The sequence below is a fragment of the Coptis chinensis genome, chromosome 8, assembly GCF_015680905.1.
Source record: "Coptis chinensis isolate HL-2020 chromosome 8, ASM1568090v1, whole genome shotgun sequence".
Taxonomy (NCBI): Eukaryota; Viridiplantae; Streptophyta; class Magnoliopsida; order Ranunculales; family Ranunculaceae; genus Coptis; species Coptis chinensis.
The window spans coordinates 78,666,333-78,681,863 of NC_141463.1; the positions used below are offsets into that span (position 1 = coordinate 78,666,333).

The 15,531-nt window shown below is 36.2% G+C and overlaps 1 long non-coding RNA gene across 2 annotated transcripts; it reads right to left on the reverse strand.

The window, feature by feature from the left end:
- Nucleotides 1-14,231: 14,231 nt before the first annotated feature.
- LOC147483268 (uncharacterized) lies at nt 14,232-15,354 on the reverse strand. 2 transcript variants are annotated; one of them, XR_015203484.1, is made up of 3 exons: nt 15,231-15,354; nt 14,977-15,079; nt 14,232-14,808 (listed from the first exon to the last, which is right to left on the reverse strand). It is a non-coding gene; the product is annotated as an uncharacterized LOC147483268 (long non-coding RNA). The 2 variants fall into 2 exon arrangements; XR_015203485.1 differs by having other exon boundaries at nt 14,977-15,082; nt 15,231-15,350.
- Nucleotides 15,355-15,531: the final 177 nt, after the last annotated feature.

The window sequence follows — 15,531 nt, forward strand, 5'->3', positions numbered from 1 at the left end:
TAAGGTATGAACAAAGATTGTTCATAGCTCATATTGAAATATGAACAACAATTGTTCATACTACATACATCGGGTCGTTTTGGTTGGGTCGGACTGGTTTTTTTTCCGCGTCAGGGGTATACATGTCATAAAATCTACTCGTCCTTGTGAGTGATTAAAAAAAATCTACTCGTCCTTGTGTTTTTAGAAGGATATGATTTGCTATTCAGAAAGGACTTACGGCGCAGCTTGTTGCACGCTTGTCCTAATTATTTGTAAAATTCGTTATCTCATTATGAATAAAAATTTCACTTAAAAAAAAAAAAAAAAAAAAAAGTGGGTTTGAAAAGGGTGATCTTGGACAGACCCATAAAAACACTCTCATACCCCAACTTTAAAATAAATAAATAAAATTATTTTAGACATATTTAAGTTCCTAAATTACACTTTCTTTATTAAGTGTACCCAAAACAAAACAAGTCATTTACTTATTCTTCTTTCTTTCAAAAAAAAAATGTTCTTGAATTTTTTTCTAATAATTTACCTCGCTCTTTAGCAATATTTTTCTCACCAATAAACATGAGCATGAATAAACTATACCAAAGTAATGAGGATGAAAAAAGAAAAAAAAAATCAAAATTGACGAAAAAAAAAAATCAAATTTTGACAAATGAGATAACTCCGAAAATTATTATATTTTGGATTACTACAATGGACAAGTACAAATACCTATGTTTTTTGTCTAACCTAAGTCTCAATCATCAACTAATGATTTTGAATTTTGAAGTGCAAGATTACAAGGCTGTGTTGTTGTTATTGTTTTTTTTTGCCCTAATTGAAAATATTTTAAATGAATTTGGGAGATATTATTGGATTGAGGCGGTTACAGGGGTATGACAAAAAAATTAGTTAGTTATAGGGTATGGGAGTGGTTTTATGGGTGTGTCCAAAATCAGAGAATGATTTTTTCTTTTTTTTTTGTGAATAATTTCAATATCCAGATTCTATTTTACTGCTGCATCTGGTTCACATAGTATTTTACATTTTTACATGTACTTGTTAAAGTATCCACAAATGCAGAGAGAGACATGTGACAATCTCAATTCTCAAGTACTTAAATTGGTTGGTACTTGGTACGAGCTAATTGAGATTTATAAATTTATATTCCAAACACCCAAGTTGTGTGGACTGATTTGTGATGCACATTTAACAATAGGGCGAAGTAAATTGTTGCCCCACAGTGGAAGTGTACGTGTTGCTAATGAAATTATCCATTGCTCAAATGGTACGCACACCTTTCGTATACTTCGTCATTAAAATGTTTCTGTTGAAAAGAGAAAGCATATCAAATTATTGGCAAACTGTACCATGTTTGTCTCTTCCTTTTTCCTACAACAATTCTCTTAAAGTTTGCAATGCATGCTAACCGTGTTGTGAACTATGAAAGAAGAGGTAGGAATTCATAGTTTCATACTGCTATAATATAATTTGCAATTGTATTTGATTTTGCTATCCGACCATATCAGCCTTGAGAATGTCAGCTGCTACTGTTACATTAGCTTGTTAACATGTCGGTATGGTGGGTTAAAAAGGAATATAATTCTTCGCAATGATCTTAAAATCTAAAATATAGGACTTGCGATTGAAATTTGTTGAAAACTTATGGCAATGTCCTTTTGCTGTCCAAATGTGGTCTTGGTTTTCAAGTTATTTCCAAATGTCACAACCCCTCGTTAATTTCCATGAAATTTCTATTCTGTCTTCTTTATGGAGTCCGTACCTGAAGGAATCATGGAACTAAGGATTATTGGAAGGTATGGTTGCGATTTGGAAGCATCGGAACAAAATTGTTTTTGAAGGTTCTACTCCTAATGTGGATATTGGTAAAAAAGCAATTAGATTCCACATCTTATGAACTGGCCATCTCTCCAAAGTCCACATAGACGACACTGCGAGTGATTAACACTTTTGTATGTTTTGGAACATTAATTTCAAATTCAAGCCATCACCTACTCTGAAATCTTGTTTTTGGATCCCTCCCGAACCGGATATTGTAAAGTTGAATTATGACGGTACCTCTTTTGGCAATCCAAGTCCTTCAGGTATAGGCGTAACCTTCATAAACTTTACTGGTGATTTTCTTATTACTCTTCATAAGAATTTAGATGTTAGCACCAATTACAAAGCAGAGTGTCATGCTATTGTTTTGGGAGTGGAAACTGCGATTGAATGAGGTTGGTTAAAAATTTGGGTAGAGTCTAATTCCATTGCAGTAGTGGCTTCTTTCGCTAGCGGAGAAATCATTTGGGAACTACAAACAAGATGGAAAACATGTCAGCTGAAACTTCAATCCCTCTCCATTACTCACACATGGAGAGAGGCCAACATTGCAAATGTTATCTTGTCAAAAACAGGTGCAAGCTTGCAAGAAAATGCACTGAAGGAAATCCTTTGTGGCTTATCAGATGGGAAAACCCCTATAGCAAATTTGTGAAAATGGGCTAGTATTATATGTTGTGTACCCAACTTGTTGAAGTACACATAACATCTTGGTTAAAATCAGAGTTTGAGTTTCCTATACTCAAACCATTCTTTTGTATTTTTCTCTTTATTAATATTTTTAAGCTTACCTAGCAAAAAAAACTAAAAAAGATAGTTTCCATAATGTGCACTATATATTGTCAGTTTGTCACGAAAGAAATGAGTAACTTTTGCTCTTCGTAAAAGTGGGATTTCCAATTCCTCACAAATCTAGACGTACATACTATATTCTATTTCCTTTTCTTTTTTTCCATCCTTCGGCAACCTTAGAGTATCTCTAGGTGGTAGTATAACCTGCCTTTTTCTTCATATTTGAAGAAAAAGTTTGGAATTTCTCGGAATTCTATCTCTAGGTGGCCTCATTCATGGTCGCATCACCTGCTTGTTCACATTCTTGTTCGCAAATTTGACAATTTGGATCGGATGCGAAGCGACAATACAAATGTCGCCCCACTTTTTTGACTTTGACCACAACTACTAAGCGCCATTACCACTGTCGCGCGCCACTCATAATGTCGCGTGCTCCAACGGGAAAAAAACGGGCAAAAAATGGCCGGATTTCTACATCCATATATCTACACTCATCTCCTTCTTCATTTTCACACACAACACTCTCAACCATTTCACACACAACACTCTCAATGTCACAACCAAAAAGTTGGACAAATGAAGAAAATATTGGTCTTACTAGAGCGTGGATTGAGATTGGAGAAGATCCTATAGTAGGAAATGATCAATCGGGACAAGTTTATTGGGAACGAATTATGGCTAGGATGAATCAAATTCAAGGTTTTGACCGCAACCGTAAGTGGAAGGGAGTCTCACAACGTTGGTCGATTATTTTACCATTCTTCAACAAATATCATGTTATATAAGAAAGCTTGAAGAACAACCTCCAAGCGGGTGGGGACGTGAAGACATTGTAAGATTCGTTTATACTTCGTTTTATATACTACTTGATATTGATCTTTTTTTAAAAAAAAATAAACATAGCTTTCAGATGCAGCAACAACTTATGCGGCTACTACTGGGAAACCATGGATATGGCAAGATTGTTATAATCTAGTAAAAAATACGCCAAAGTGGCAAAGAACTCAGTTACGCAACGAAACGCTTGCTCCAAGACCAAACAATAAAGCAAGATCCGGAGATGTTGAAGCTTTCGATTCTTCACCCTCAACCCCAACCCCTTCAACGCCTTACTCTACCCCTTCACCTTCACTGTACTTGGAATACGATCCTAGCAGTACCAAAGGTTTTTTGGAGAGGTCGGTCGGTAGGAAGCAGAGCAAAGAAATTGAGAAGAACAAGAAAGTTGCTTCTACTGTCGAGGGTAATGTTGCATCCACTGCTAAAAATATGGATGAATTTCTTGAAGCTTTTAAAGAAAGTCAAAGAAATAAAGAAGAGATTCTAAATGGGCAATTTCAAAGTATGATGAAATTGAAGCAAAAGAAGACACAAAAAAAGTTATTTTTGAAACAAGAAAAACTCCGTATTAGAGAGGAGGAAAATGAGACTAGGTTGTTGGCAATATCACTCGACAAAGTCAATCCTCGTTTGCGAAGGGTTTTAAAGCTAAAACAAGATGCAATTGTAGCTAAATATGAAAAAAAAAAAAGCTGGAGCAAGTAGTACAAATGAAGCTTCCAACGACGAAGAAGCCAATGATGAAGAAAATGATGACTGGCTTGATAACTAGAGTAACTCTAGTAGTGTGTAATAAGAGTGATATGTAATAATTGTCTTTTATTTATTTATTTTTATTTTATGTTTCATGTATTAGTTGTCGTTCTATTAATAAAAATTGCAATTCATTTGCTAAATCAAATGAGTAAATTAGAAAATATCAAAATAATCAAATGAACAATTCTAAATCACACAACATAATAATAATCGTCATACAACAACCTCCTCGACTGTCCTACATACGCCTCCTCTGCCATGAACTCCTCCTCAACTGTCCTTGTACTGAACTCTCTGTCTGTCCATGTTGTGATGAACTCACCCTTGTGCGATCAATCTAAACCTGTAACTCATCAACCTGGCGTTGCAAATCGTCATAATCCACATGAGCCTCGAAAAGAAGTCTCTCTCTCTCAACACTGTAGGCGAATACCGAGGAGCGCAAGCCATCATTTACATGAATGCTTGTCTCATATCTCATGCGTAGGTCATCCTGAAATAATTATTCATTAATAATTTATGACATTTTCATAATAAACCAAAACCAATAAAAATAATTACCAGAGATAGATGTCCAAGGTCAGGCTCTAATTGTACGACGCGAGTGTCATTAATAGAAGAAATGGGCTGGTAAATCGTCTGGCCACTTGGATCACTCAAACTGAAAACCCAAGGCCACTCTAACTAAGGGGGATCTGGCGCTGGAACAAATGTGTGTACAGGTCCATACTGAAACGTCGGCTATGACGGCTGGTCAATCTGGAATTCACGTCTGACACCCAAATTGCTAACCGTATGAATGTTGCCTATACGACCCACAGCTGGGAGAAAATGACCAATAGACACCCTAAACCAGTAACGGTAGTACTGCTCATAAGTCTGCAATGTAACTAGGTCAGAAGCCTGTAGCCAATTCCAATGCACGTTACTCTCGATGACTTACTCTAAGATCATGTCCTTAGCCTCTAATACATGGGTAGGCGGATCGGGGAATACCAAAGTATAGTGTGAGCTGTCTGTAACATCTATCCCCTAAATACCACTCCATATCACTCCCACAAGTGAATACCATCCTCCTATGAGAAATGAATAATGCATATCTACAGTCATTTGCGCCGATGTGCACAGATGTCCTCCAAGGCCTCCAAACAATAGAAGCTTGTGTGCTAAGCTCGATCTGGGTTCGGACAGAAGTTATGTTATGACTGATCTCACTGGTCAGACGAGCTCGACGAGGTCCGTGCCAAGCCCTGAGCCTAGGCCTCTCATCGGTATACTCTGTGAGGATAGGATTTGCAACACGAAAATACTCATAAAGTCATACCTGTAAGAGAATGACAAACCCTTCCATCTGGGGACTACTGACAACACCAGTCTGCCGAAAAGCCCTATCTAAACAACGCAACAAATGACAGTATATGGCTCCACCAAAATCAATATCCCCCAACTCATGCAAGTGCTCAAAGTTGGCTAGATACCCCAAGTTAATCATGGAATGGCCAGAAGGAAAAAAGAAGACGCCCATCAAATACATACAGAAATCTCTTACATACTCATCAACATGTGCTTGACTATCATCAGAATCAAGTGACAAATAATTTATCAAAAACTGCAACCCTGAATCAGTAGTCAATGATGTAATGTATGCAGCCTTGATACCAGAAATCCTAACACCAACACTGTCATATGACTTCTCGGTCAGACAAGGGAAGAAAGTCATCATTTGGGCATAACTCGAATTCAGTGCTACATCTCAATGGATTATCTAATCTTATACTCAAACCAGATATCATGCAAAAATCTAGTGGAGTGAAGTCCAACTCTCCCTGAGGGAAGTGAAAAGTATGTGTACTATCCCACCATCTCTCAACTAAACCATTAATAACTCTCTGAATGTCAGTCTTATTATAAGGGATGTCAACTAAATGAGCAAAGGGAGTCGCTAAAATTGCATCTCTAACATGGTCAAGTGCACCGATTTTTTTAATATCATCCCACCACGTCTTAAGTGCACGTGGAGTGCACCGAACCCGATACATAACACATCTCTTATGTACGCAAAATGAAACTAAAATTAAAAAAAAAATGTACGTATTAAACTACTAAAATTAACTACTACTACTAATATATGAAATTAAAATACATACCTGTTGTTCAAGAACAACTCTTGAGACATGCCTATCATGAAACCTCTTAGACATCGGCCAAGATGGCTGAAATCAATAGTCTCCGCAAGAAATTCAAAATCGACTTGCTGATACTGAAGTAGCAATGGATCGTCAGCCTTAGCTCCCTAATTTCCAGCTCCAGAAGTGGTTGGTTCATCATCTAGATCACCAATGAGATTGTTCCAAACATATGCACTATTACTACTGTTTTCTTTTTCCTCACCGTCACCACTCCATCGTGTTTGGTTATTATAGACGTATTCGTCGTCGAAATTCATTTTTTTCCTAGAACTAGAGTGACTAAGTTGAAAAAAAAGTTGTGAAATGACAAAAGTCCGACTGTCGCGCGACATTATATTAAGCATAGCACACGACATTAGTACTGGCGCGCGCCAATACTAAAGTCGTGCAGGGTGGGCTCTACAAGTGATTTTGTAGGCAAAATTTGCGACCACCTAGAGTTGGTCGAAATTTGTGACCAACTTCTTCAAAAATTTCTTCAAATATGAAGAGTATGCTACCACCACCTAGAGATGCTCTTAAAGTGTTGCCGTGTTAGTACTTCATTATGCTCACATCGAAAGACTGTATATTCTGAAGATAATGTTGATCTTAAAAATAGACAGGTGCATTAAACAGTCAACATCACATTAGCCAAAGTGGTAATTACAGGTGGGCTTAATGAATGAACGATGAACAATTTAGTTCATTTAATCTATGTAATACAGTAACTTTCACAACAAAGAGGTGTTGTTCATCTAAAAAGTAGATAATCTATCTAATAAAAAGGCTTGGATGGTATGGGCCCCATCTTACTGCTAACATTGTATTTCACAAGTTGTGACATGGTACTTTTAAGTGAGTTCAAATAGTGTGATGGTTAGCTAAAGGCTGATAGATGACATTGGATCAGACTTACAAGTCAACAAAGGCTATTGGGTTTAGGTCTCTGGGTAAAAGGCTTAAAGGTTTAAAGGGTAAGTGTGTGTCTTGATTGTTCATCGTCGGGCCGTAGGCACGAACAACTCCTAGTCTAACTAATAAAAAGCTTGGTGTGGGGACGTAGAACCCTATCGGGTGGCTACTATTATATTTCACAAGTTGTGATATGGCAGATCCTAAGTCTTATAGAGTATGTGCAGTTTACAATATTAATTTGAAATATTACTAGATCATTGTTGATTTGGACTGGGCTTTTATCATTATGTTGGTTGGGGTTCTTTTAGGCCTAATTTGAAACAGTGACGTGGGCACGGGCTATACACTAGTGATTTTACAATAAAGAGGTGTTGTTATTTTGTCATGCAATCCCCATATTTTTTGTAACACAGCCTCTTTGAAAGCAATGTATTTTGTAACAATTTTTTTCGTTTATGTCTCTTGCGAAAAATAATGAGAAAAAAGAAAGCCATATCTTTCAAAATTAGTGATTGGGAATTAGTAAATCGGGGAAAAAAATATTACGAACTCGATAAAAAATGTGCTAGACCAAGTCCAAAAGAATGGAGCTGGCATGCCACATTTTAGCAAACGGAGTGGAACAAATACAGAGTATGTTCTGCCATTCTGGGCTTAACCAATTCAAATACTTAGAGACCACATTTAACATTATACTAGCCATTTGGCCCGGCCTAAGGCCGGATTTGCTACATAGATAGCTAATGACTCAAAAGCCTAAAGTCCACTTGAATAAATAATATATGTATATTGATAGCTAATGATTTATTGGGCTTACTTTGTTTGAAGGGTTTATATTTTTCTAATTTATTTTTAAGGGGATTGTTAACCAAGCTCTCAAACCTTGATCTAGTAAGTGCAATGCATACATCTTTTCTAGTGTACATCTTTTCTGGTTTATGCATCAGCAGTAGCAAAAGACAAATTGATGTCAATTTCAAATCTAGATGAGAGTCCTATCTTAACTTTCTCAGCTTGCTTGACGAAGCATTTGGACAACTAACTTGTCGATTGTACCATCAATCCCATGAATGCATTTGATCTCACTTACCAAATACTCCACTACGACATTGTCAAAGTCGTCCCCACCCAAGAAAGGATCATGTTTTCCTACAATATTGAGATCACCATTGAAACTTTGTAGTATGGAGACATCAAAGTTCTTACTACCAAGATCACAGATTGCTATTAGACTCTCCTTGTTAATCAACCCATAAGATATTGCAGAAGCAATAGGCTCATTAATAAGTATCAGTGGATCTAGCCCTGCCATTAACCCAACATTCATTATTTCCTTATATTGAACATCAGTAGTCTCTCATGGAAAAACAATGATGGCATTAGATACTGACTTTCTGTAGTACTTCTCCGCAGTCTATTTTATGCCTTTCAAAATCATGGCTGCAATATTTGTTGGATAATAATGTTTTCCATAGGCAACACACACATTGACTATCTTATAGGAAATTAACCATTTCCATTTCTTTCGATCTGGACCAGTGGGTCATCATATTTTATGCCTAAAAGACGTTGAATCCTAGTAATTGTGTTTGTTGGATCGGTCCCGCCAAACTCTTTGCCTACGGTCCAATAATAAAGTTTCCCTCACGGTTAAAGGCAGCCACTATGGAAAAGTTGGCAATAAACTTAGTGCTTTCTCCTTCCATAATGACTACACGTGTATCGCTAGTTCCAAAATTGATACTGAAATAATCATTGGCCCCTGCTGTAGTCTCTGGTTTCATATCTGCTCTATATGACCCATATCTGCCAAACGGGTTCTATGAGCTGAATGTTCCTTGTCAATGCGGTAGTGAGACATTTCTGAGATGGGCGCCTCAAGGATTTTGAAAGCATCCCCGAAGTCATCATGACCAATCTATCCAAGAGAGATTAAAGCATTGTGTTATTTTCTTGTGGCTGCCGAGTAATTTTACATTTTGCACTGCAAGAACTATATACTATTATTGGTTAAATGCTACATGTGCACACCAAATAGAATGGGATACACTATAGGAATCAGTTCTTTCAATAATACCAAATAATTTGTCATCTTATTTGCATTTGGCGAGTTATACAGTAAATCCTTTAATCAAATATACCTTCTTTAATTAAGTACAAAATTGAACCTCCAAATAAGACCTCCAAATAACACTGTCAATAACCTATTCAAATATATAGAAAGCAAGACAACCAAAACCTCAACAGTAATAGCAACCGTTTTATATACAATGAAATCCATTCTAAGAGTTGTGCTTATTCTCTAATTCACTCAACTTTCAACAGGAGTAACAAAAGGTGAGCTAGAGATAAAGTTTAGCTTAGAAACTCAATCACTTCAGCATGTTTCTTTCTGTCACTCCAAACCTATAATTTGTCTTGCGCTTAAGAGAAAGGGAAGGTGGATAAACCAAATAGTACCCACTAATAAAGACTTTTACCTTGCATATTTGGCATCTTCTGTCGAGTTTTTTGGGTTCTAACAAATAGAGGCACAGTAATAAAGTCTTCATCAGTTCCAATCTTCCATGGGCATTCATGACCATCAATTCGTCAAAAGTACACCAGTGCTTAGTGGTACATAAAGATAAGGTGGTGCTTTGAGCTAGCTTCATGAAGAAGCTTATGAAAATGAGAATATCTATATTGGAGAACCCCAATTGAAAGTTGAGTCAATTGGAGAAATAAGCATAATTATGAGAATGGATTTTTGCTCGCGGTGTACTGTGATTTCATCAAGATTAGTCTAAAGAGCGAGAAATAAAATGTGTGCAAAAATAAAATAAAAATAAAAAAAAAAAAATAAAGAAATATGTACAAACCAATTACTTTTTTTTAAAAAAAAGATCAAATCCTGTAAAAAGAAAATGTATATACAATTAGATCTCAAGGTGACTCAAACTTGTATTCATATTTAACAGCTGAAAGGACCACTTTCTAATTTTGTCATCCTTTACAATATGAACATATGACTACAATGGAAAAGGATAAGTAAAGTACATAGGTGACTTTTTTATAGTAAAAGTCTTGTGCCATGAGAGGATAACGGAGAATGTATTCAGGTAATACCAAGAGCTCCTATGCCATAATGATTTCTCACCAAAGTGATTGGAATCAATCCCGCACCTTCTTAAATCCCGAGTACTTGCAAACCCGCATTGTTACTACAATTGCTTTATGCTCTTGAAAGAGTAACCTTCCTCGTTCAGCCACCTGTAACATGAACTATTATCCCAAGTACTTGCAAACCCGCATTGTTATTGCAATTGCTTTAAGCTCTTGAAAGAGTACAACTTTCCTCATTCAGCCATCTGCAACATGAACTATTATGAGTTCTCCATTGCCATTTCTTACATATGGTTTTGGTTATCTGCGATTGGCATATAGTTGCCTTGTACTGATGTTCCTACGTTGTTACTGAATAGGTTTGTATGCTACTTAATTGCATAGGTATTCTTATACCGTTCATCTGATGTCTAGCAGCAGTAGAATTAATCATATAACTCAATGGTGAGAACATTTGGTTTTGACTTCATTCTACATATCAAAAAAGAACTTATACGAAACTGAATAATTTAATAACCTTGGCCAAGTCAGTTTTAAAAGAGACCAAGACAAAGATCTTAATATCTTATATACCTTTCGCCCTCCTTTATTAGCAATGTCAACATATAACATGGGGCCGCATCATATGCACAAAGGACCAACTAGAAGTACCAACCCACTGTATGAGAGTTCCTAGGAGTCAAACTGAGAGTTACAAAGATAGATTCTTAATATTAAAAGTACATCCTTGAGAAGATTAAAGATGCAAAATAGCTTATTAGGATAGAATCCAAGGAGTTAGAGAAAAAGTCTACCAAAATCAATAAAAAAAAAATGAAGAAAAAAATGTAGAATCTTGCATAATAAACAATTAAACACAACCAGGAAACAAAGGTCTGTTTCGAGACTTGCCCTTAGCGATCTCAGCGCTCAGGTAAAGAAAATAAAATAGTTCCATTATATCAAAAGGGGAAAGTTTACACTTATCAGAAAGCTCGTACATGATGACCAAGTCCCGTGATTATCAATAGCAATGCTACAAACCCTGCAAGTTGCAACTGTATGTGCCACATATGGAGGAACACATGTCAAAAGACCCATCTTGACATGTGTTAAAATACTTCAGTCACCATGTGTCCACTTCATGGCTTACATGATCCTGACTAACATAATCCTGCTTGGTACCCAAACACCAAAGCATTTACCCACATGAAGCATAGTTACCAGATTCGTCCATCTCGTATCGTTCGTCCGTACCTTTTAGGGTACTTTTGCAATTTGCGAATCCAAACACTAATTTCAGCGAATTAACGTCCCCAATTGTTATGGAAGAAGAGCGAGAATGAAGAAAATAACTGGCAACAAAGAATAGAAAGAATTACCATGGAATACTAACCTTTCTTTGTCACTGCAGTCTTATGTCTCTCTCCCTCTCTCTTGTTAGATGTTGTATTTCATTCTTTATGCTTGTGTACAGTGTACTGTTCATGAATGTTTCAAGCTTTAATTGTTCTGACCTTTTGTTTCAATATGTTTTCAATCTAAGTTACATTGACACGGGTATATGTATCAATATCCATAACACAATCATTTCACCATATATGCTCATACCCACACATAATGCAATCTGGAACAAAATATTATCCAAGTTTGAAAACTATACCTTGGATCAGTTATAAACCTGCAAAGATAAAATCTGGTGCAATGGAAATACTAAATGAAGGAATACCTCCAATATTCCACTGAATATCCAAAATAAAAATTACAAAACTCACACGGAAACATTGTTGAGAGAACTAACAAATGTTAACAATTGAGCTGCTATAATTTCTTGTTGATCCCTACAACAGATGTTAAACTTTCTTGAAACCACCCGTTCACAATTTACATCCCTAATAAGTTTCCAAAACCATTTATCTTTATAGATTACATGTGCCACTTCAATCGTATGGCCTATATATCTGCAATGGAATTAGTAGGATTGCCAAAGTTTTGCCAAGGTCCTCAACTTCCCAAATGCATCTCTCATCTCAATACTTGAATGGTCTAAACAACCCGTTAGCAATTTACACTCTTAATAAGTTTCCAAAACCAATTCTCCTTATAGATAACTTATGCCACTTCAAGCGTATGGCCTATATCTCTACAATAGAATTAGTAGGATTGCCAAAGTTTTGCCTAGGTCCTGCACTTCCCAAATGCATCTCTCATCCCATGTAGAAATTTAAGCACTCTGGTACTATGATTTTTGTTCAATTCTCTTGAATTCAAACAAAGACCGTTGGAACCGCATCAATTGGCCTGAACTCGGTCTCCCTCAATGTGGTCTTCAACCCCTTCCCTTATGCATTAGCCTTAGGATGTATACCATGTACTGGTCCTTTCATGTATGCCTTGTTCTCCCTCTCTTTTGCAAAAGAGATACCATACCTACCTTTCTCAATCTGCATATAATTTATAATTTATATGGCCAACACATGGGTATGTCAAAATAGATTATCGAAAAAAAAAAATGGGTATGTCAAAATATAGTCAAAATTGAAATTTGGATCCCATTTATGTTTTTTGGAGGTGGACTCCGGAATCTTTATGATTGGTATATTGTAGAGCATCTAGACATATTAAGCACGTATTCTTATTTCATTTTTCGATACAATCGATTATCTTAAACTTAAACATACAATTACACAATGTCGTTGTTTTCTCCCATCATCTTCTTCAAATAAAAAAATTCCTGGCCATAATTGGACCACAACCCTCACTTAGATTCATTAAAAGATAAGATCCCAAGTTTCTAATTTGATCAAAATGGACACATTGATCGGTATAGGCACTTAGCCACAAATCTAAGTGTTCGTCCCCAAAACGACCGATGATTAACATCAGATGCAACTTAAATGCTACAATTACACCACAAAGTTGCACCCACGCACTATTCTATTTATGGGTGTCCATATTGGCAGTAAATCTCCATCTCTAGGGCGTCAGGTAACCTGTAATCATATACAATTCCTTATGAAATGAGGTAGCTAGAGTAGAATTAATGACAACGAATTCCAGATACCTAATAGAGTGAACGCTTAGGATGGCATAAGTATCTATACATTTCACCTTATTATTTGGTTTGGTTTTCTCTTACCCTAGCAAGTCAAACTTTAGACGACTAACATCATCAGATTGAGCTGATTCCTACTGAAGAATAAGTCCTTAGTAAAGGTACCTTACAATTTTAATTTTAAGGTTGGAATTCCATTGACGGTAGGCCTTCAAGGAGAGATAGCTCCATGCATGTACTGGTACCTCGCTTATGATTAGATACAAAGGTTTCACCAATTAGGAGGAAGGGAGAAAACATCACCCAAATAAATATTAAAAGAATTGAATGGGTCACTTTACTTGTGCTTAGTTTGTAGAATTTCACCAGAAAGTTATATACACGCATCCTTACAATCACTTTCCAATATACCACCATAAAAGAAAATAAATTGTAGCTTATATTTACCAAGCTATCAATCCTAAATTTGATTCATACACCTGTGTATGTTAAAAGCTGCATCTTGGCAACATCATTTTTAGTGAGAGACTTAGTGTCCCCAACTTTGGTCCACTATGAGATTCCAAATAAGACAACGATGGCGTGCCGAATGTATTGTTCTCGATATCCTACTACACTTTTTATTAGCCTATAGACATTACAATCGAATGTCTTTGCTATGAAGTTCTCTTAACTAAATCTAATACTGTACTTTTGTGCATTGCAGTTTATGATATTTGCCAGCGGCATGATTAACGTCATCTTGTAATTGAGATTGGAAGAGGATCACCATAGCTACTTAAATCGACCAATCCACGTCAAAAGGAAAAAGACATACTTAAAACTTTAACTTAATCCCAAAGCAACACTAAATAAAATTGGGATACCTAAGCATGAAATTAATATAGCCTAACACCACGTCACACACATGAATCTATTAAGGGATAAAAAAAGATAAATACCTAGTTCAAAAAGAAAACCTTGTGTTGAAAGGGTACCTTCGGTTTATTTCAATTGGAATTATTTAAATTGGTTAATCAATTATCACCATGAGCCCTTCCATATTAAAGTCATCCTATGTCCCAAAGCCACGCCTCGTCAAGCCGCGTAACATACCTAATCCTCCATAAGTGATATGAAGCCTCATGTCCACCACCTCCAATTAAGATACGTGCCAAAACATCTTCTCATCAAGCCACCACCTCCGCCAATTGCGGTGTCAAAGTTGCCTCCATGGGTGAAGCCACCTTACGTTCCAAACCTCTTATAAAACTACCATCTCCACCAAATGTGGTGCATATGTTCCAAAACATCCAGCCACATTCATACTAATTGATTCCCATAGTTGTACATTTCCAACTCATCCATTTTCAACATCCAATGCTCTACTTGCAAAAGCTAAAACCAATAGAAACAGTGTCACCTTTGCCCCTAGCTATAGAACTGACAATGTCTAGAAGTATGTCAGCTCCCATTATCAAATAAAATAAAGTAGTAAGACGTACAATAAACACGTTTCTTATTTCATTCGATTTAAAAAACCCTTGTCAATACAAATCAACTCACCAAAAGCTTTTGCAGCACAATATTGTCCAATGCCTCAACTACTCCGTATCACCTAATTTAGCTATTTCTCCAACCTCCTCAGTCTTTACAACACCAAGGTGGTCTGCTAAAAAAACATTTTACAAATATTCCATAATTCTACCCAACTTCTCTTATGCTAAAAAGGGTTTTACAAATAAATTTCGACAAAATTAATAGAATTGCAAATTTGAATAAATAATGCTTATGGATAACTTTTCAGTTTGATTTCTTACCTAAGATCATTGCAAAACCGTAAAACATCAACCGTTAGATCATCTGAGATCGCGATCAAGCCTTGAAACATCAAAAATTTAGTTAATGAAAACTAATTATATTGATATCTATTTCTCACAAAAGTTCAATTAAAACCAATTGTTGGTGATAATTTTACATTCCTAATTTACACCTGAAATTTAGTTTTAGCATTTGGTCTTTCTTTCAGGAGAACAAAATCAATCAATTATTAGTTGTGGCTATCTGGAATTCAGATGTAGGAGCATATGGTTCTCATAATCTGTGCTCTTAATCAAAATC